At 47.1% G+C, this 6000-nt stretch overlaps 1 long non-coding RNA gene across 1 annotated transcript; it reads left to right on the forward strand.

The window, feature by feature from the left end:
* The first annotated feature begins 2916 nt into the window (after nucleotides 1–2916).
* On the forward strand, nucleotides 2917–5163 carry LOC136791957 (uncharacterized). The gene is made up of 3 exons (XR_010840077.1): nucleotides 2917–3003; nucleotides 4618–4675; nucleotides 5042–5163. It is a non-coding gene; the product is annotated as an uncharacterized lncRNA (long non-coding RNA).
* The last annotated feature ends 837 nt before the right edge of the window (nucleotides 5164–6000 follow it).

Consider the following 6000-nt stretch of genomic DNA (forward strand, 5'->3'; position numbering starts at 1 on the left):
TGTAGTTATGTCTGTGAAAAAATGGACTTGTGCCCGCTTCCCTCAGTTCTGCGTATCCACTCGCCCAGTCACTGAGGAAGTCCTTCCTAGGGGAAAGCCCCTGCAGCAGAGGGTAGACAACAGACCAGGCTGCATGGTCTGCGTGGAGAAAGGAGAGAAAAGGGGCTTCTGTTCCTTCTCTCAAATTCACCTGTGACAGAAGCCATTCGGGACCCCGTGGGGTGGACTGAGTGTGCGGGTTGGGGGTGGGGGCAGCAGCCATACTCCCGTGGTGCGCCCTCTGTATGTAATCACAAGGTCAAGGGGCAAAAGGGTCTTTACGACAGTCTTCGGGAGGGCATTAGTGGACCAGCCGGCTACGGGTGTGTTTTTCAGAAAACTGATTTGGAAGCATCTGTCTATAAACACAGCTTTCACTAAAAGCTGACTTCGTCTTGCCTGTGGGTCTTCTAAGGACTTAGCATTTTCACTTTCTCTTTTTTCTGTAAGCTTTGTGGATGTATTTCATTTCTTGCTGGTAAAACCAACATATGGGAGAGTGTATTAGTCAGCTTTTGCTATGCTAATGCTGTGTATCAAACAAACCCAAACATCAGTGGTTTCCAATAGCGAAGACTTCTTGCTTAAGGACCTGTGGGTTGGCTAGCACTGGCAGGGCTTGACTGCACTGGGCTCCCGACTGTCAGGCTCAGGTCTCCTCCAGGTGTTTTCTGATCCTGGACCAGTGGCCACCTGGGATGCGAGACAGGATGGCAGGAGCTGAGCCAAGGATGAGGTGACATCCGAAGCAGCCACTTGCATCAGTCTGCTTACATGCCATCAGCCAAAGTGACTCGTGTTTTCAGACCCAGAGTCATGGAGAAAGGAGGAGGGACGAATATTTGCCACCAGCCCAGACATAGAGCCGTGGCGGGTGGAAAAGGAAGTCGCAGGGAGTGTGTTTGGTGCCCACTTCCTTGTTTGGGTATCTCCTCTCCCGCTCTGGAATCAGACAGAACTGGGTCCGAATCCCGGCTGTAGACCTATGAGTTGGACCAGGCGATTCTTGAGCTGTGACAGAGAGAGGGAACCAGGACAAAAAGCCAAGTCAGGTCGCAGGGGAAGAGGACACCCCATGAAGGGAGCGGCAGGGACCGGACACAGCTGTGCGTCTGGGATCGTGAAGGTACGACAGCTCGAGGAAGGAGAGGAGCCTGAAGAAGTTGGTGGGGAAGAGGGGGCGTTTGCACAGGCGTTTATTTATTCAGATTAGAGGAAACTGAGCTTGTTTATTGGCTTATGCAACGAGTCCAGAAGAGAGAGAGAAGCTGAGAGCAGAGGAGGAAAAGTCTACAAACAGGTCCGAAGTCACGCAAAGAGGCCACGGTGAGCGCAGACGGGGGCGCCCCCCACGTGCCTGGGGTCCCCCCAAAGAGGAGAAGATGACTGGGGCTGAAGATGTGGTGTGTGGAAGGACCGTCTGAACGAAGTAGGAAGGGAAGTCGTCCGAGTGTGGAGCTGTGGAGCCGCTCGTGGAACAGGAGTGATGGGTTGAGGGGTCGTAGCAGGTAGCAGGGAGGGAGCAGATCAGGACAAGTAAAGGGGTGGCGTGGCTCGAGAAATGATAGAGTTTCCATCTCTGTGTGACTTCCCATCAAGCCGGACCTGCTGTGCTGGAGAAGCTGGGAGGCTGGACGAGGACCCAGCAGCGTCCATGAGCAGAGGGTGAACATCTTGGTTGAGAGCAGTCCTGGCGATGAAGCCTCTGGTCCAGGTGGGCGGGGAAGGAACTGAGCCCAGATATGATTCATCCCAGGAACAGGAGGCTGGCAGGGACAGCTGTGGAAAGGAGGCTTTTAAAAGCCCCCACTGACTCCATTACCAAAACCCCCGGTGTGGAAGACCACCCACCATCCACCTGTCACCATGTCTTACCATCTTTCAGGTTCTCCTGCCTCACCTCTCTTTAGGGCCAGCTACATAATTTGCAAGGCCTGGTGCAAAATTAAGATGCAGGGCCACTTATTCAAAAGTGAAAAATGTAAAGATGGTGACAGCAGAGCATTAAAGTATGGGGTCCTTCGAAGCCCCAGGCCCTGTGTGACACAGTAAGTCACCTGCCCAGGAAGCCAGACCTGGTCCCACTCTGTGTCCCTAGAGCTCTGATCTCAGTGCACAAACTTCCCATGCTTTCTCATCCCCTCCCCTTCTGCATACACCATCTTCTACCTCCTTCGTCCTTCCTGGTCAGCTATCCTCAAGTCAAAATCCATTTCTAAGCCAGTTCTTTAGGCTTCCTGAGGACACTGTTCTAATTTCTAGGACACTGAGTTTCTTCATGTTTCGACTATACTTTACATAATGTTGTTAAGGGAATGAATGAACAAATAAATGAATAATCAGCTCTGAAGAATCAAATCCAATGCAGTAAACCACAAGAAACCCTGTTCCACAGCAGTACACCTGCACGGACATGCAGTCCTTTTCCAGAATCAAAGGAAGTTTCTGCATTCCTCTCCTGGTGAAGGTGAAGGAAACCTTATGGTTTTGATGTGCTACAGGCATTTAATTCATCAACTCACTCAAATCCTGCCCCACAACAGAAATGATCTGAGGACATGGTGCAAAAATATCATTTACTTCTAAACCGTGAAAAAGTAAGTAAGTGACTGGTCTTCCTTGGTGGCGCAGTGGTTGAGAGTCCGCCTGCCGATGCAGGGGATGCCTGTTTGTCCCCCGGTCCGGGAAGATCCCACGTGCCGCGGAGCGGCTGGGCCCGTGAGCCGTGGCCGCTGAGCCTGCGCGTCCGGAGCCTGTGCTCCGCAACGGGAGAGGCCACAGCAGTGAGAGGCCCGTGTACAGCAAAAAAAAAAAAAAAAAAAAAAAAGTAAGTGACTTAATATTTACTTTTTTTTTCTTTGTCTTCTTTTCCAGAGGATTTGAAGCTGTTGATAAGAAAAGATAAATGAAGCTGAGTCATTCAGATAAACACAGAAGTTCAAGATCGTATAGCAGGAGGAGAAGGTAAGCATATTACGAACACAATATCTTACAGTTTCTATGTTGCACATTAGATTAGACTGAGAGTTTCTCGGTAGCAAAAGCAAAGACAGGGCAGGTGCTTTATAGATTTCTATTTGTCAGATCATGTTCAGATTGGTGTAGACCCAGAGGTGCCACGGATGGATGCAAGGTCCACACCTCTCTACAAGGACCACAAGTGAAGCGTGAGCACCCGGCAGGGGGCTCGGCAGAGGCACCCTTTTCCTCTTGGATGCTTCAGCCCCGACTCCTAATCAGAATCCCCAGAGTGGGTCGGGCGCAGTGCCGCGTCCCCTTCCCCAAGGCCAGGGAGCATCACAGCTCACAGCCACACAGGGAGGCGGGTCTGTGACCTCGCCTGCCCGCCAAGAGCCCAGCCTGAACCTCAGGCTGCTGGCTTCCGGCTGGGGAGACAAGGCCAGGCTGGGGGACAGACAGAACAGGAGAGAATGTGCCCGAGCCATGAGTGAGGCAGGACTGTATCGCCCTCGGGGCCTTTTCCCGTGATGCCCTGGGACCTCTCACTGGCACATCTCTCTAGGTTCAGGGAAGTGGGTGTGGGGAGACAGGGAGGGACTAGGCCCAGGAGAAGCATCGTTTGTTTCTTAGTCAATAACAGCTGAGAGTATATTACCAAACCACAACCTGTGAGCCTTATCTCTCAGGGGGTGAGCTCATGTGGTCTGGCCAGGCTGCTCCCCTACCTTCCAGCTCAGTACACAGCCAGTGGGAGGAGAGGGAAGCATATCTTTCTCATGTTAGCAAGTGACAGACACGAGTTGACGGTGGCTAATTTAGTAGCTCAGCCGGGAGACGTTCTGAATTGCTAACTGAAGGGCATCCAAGGGCTTGCATTTCAGAAAGTAAGTAGTGAATGGATACATTTCTCCAGTGGAGGGTCAACCCATTAGATAACCTTGGTTATATGAGAAAAGGGGGTGGGCAGCTTTGCAGGGGCCCGCAGGCAAAGGGGTGTCTCCAGGGAAGGCACCCAGAGAACACAGATGAAGCTATTTTCATGTTATGCACACCAGGGACAGTTAAGTGCCTTCCCCTCCAATACAGAGAATGACCTAGAATCAAGCTAAGTCATACCTTCACACTCTGAAAGAGGTATAAGGTTAGTAATCCAATCATTTTTGACTGAAACAAAACAGAATAAAACAAATGAAAAAAATCTCAGCAGGCACTTTTGAAACAGTGAGTATATGAGAACTTTCTTCGATTGTGTTGAACACAATTGAAAATAAATATGTCATATTTAAATATAATGTAAACAAAGAGCAATATCAAATAATATATAATGTGTAATATATTGTATATAACATTGTAATATCATTATGATATTACATTATAATATATAATGTAATATTAAAAAATAAATACCTTCAGGAGGTAAGGCCCTAGTGGATTTGAAGGACTCGATGTAAATCACGGCAGGTTCAATGACCTGCAGGCAGGTAGGGTCTGCAAAGGTAACAGCCAGGCAGCACAGAGCGGGGGGGGGGTGAACATCCCTCCCTCCCACCCCACTTCTCCACATACTAGCCTGTGACCTTGAGCAAATGATGTAACCGTGCCACGTTATTGTTGCAGGTGGAGTGCGGACTGTAACGTCACCGTCACCGACCAGGCGGACCCGTGTGAAAATCCAGTGAGTAATTCACGGCAGGCCCATAGCCCCAGGGCTGGTCCATAGGCAGCTCCCTTGAATGGAAGCCACCGAAGCTACATTTAAACCAATTCTGGGAGTGGGTACTCGCAGGGCTCACTCATTAGAAACGCCTCTCTGCTTTAGAGCCTTCTAGCTGGTAATTCATTATTGCATTTGGATTTCGAGATGCCTTGAAGTAGACATTGTCTGACTTCCTGTAATTGAACTGGGTACACCACTGGATGACAAATTGTAGAGGATAATCGTATATGCATATTTAGGAAGAAAGGTCTTGGGTCCATTTTGGGAGAATCAAGGTAAAGAGTCGGGAAATAAAATATTGAGTATTGACGTGACTGCTTTTAGAACCGAGGACTCGTCGTTGAATGCAGAGAGCCTTAGATGCCAGAGAACCCATTTACCGATGACGTTTCTTTCTGACTCTGAGAGTTGTGTGATTATTTTGCGGTTAGAGAATAAATTATCAATTGAACTGGAAATAAAATTCAATGCAATTTAATAGGCTCAAGTCTTGCTGCTGTTGATTTTCTTCCTTTTATTTGTTTTTACAAAAAAAATAACTCTATGCAGCTGGCTTTATAGCTATCTGTTTGGGGCAGTTTGTCTGCGGAGATGCTAATTAAGGGGAAAAAAGATTTGTCATCTTAAGGAATGCTGCCAACTGTTCTGGTTCTCAGGGGAAAAAACCCTTGTTAGAAAACGATCCTTTTTAAATTGCTGTTTATTTAATGTCTCATTTATCCTCTTTTTAATGTGCAAACAGGATGCTTGCTTATTCTTGAAAGTGGTTCACACCTTTCTCAAAAGGGAACAACTCATTTCTAGGAGTTTTTATTTTTTAATTCTTGTAAGCTTTCTCATTTTGCTCAAGAGTCCATTGTGTGGCAGTGGCCTACTTTTAAAAAACGTTTTTGTTGTGTTTATATATATATATATATATATATATATATATATATATATAATATATAATATGCAAGATATAATTAATGTTATATATAATTATACTATAAGTGTACACATCATGTACATATATAATTTTGTTTATTTACTTTTCTATTATGTGTGTATATAATTCGTGTCATATATCTTCTGTATAATTTTAGTTTAATGTATATATAACTTCGTATATAATATATGTTACATCGTATAGGTAACGTACACACGATTGCCACTGTAACCATTTTTACCCGTACACCACAGCGGCTTACATCCCATCCACAGTGTTGTGCAACCGTCACCACTCTCTGCTTCTGGAACTTTTTTCCCGTTCCAGCTGTGGCCTGTGTTTGTATTGGGACGGATTC

The sequence above is a fragment of the Kogia breviceps genome, chromosome 4 (assembly GCF_026419965.1).
Source record: "Kogia breviceps isolate mKogBre1 chromosome 4, mKogBre1 haplotype 1, whole genome shotgun sequence".
Taxonomy (NCBI): Eukaryota; Metazoa; Chordata; class Mammalia; order Artiodactyla; family Physeteridae; genus Kogia; species Kogia breviceps.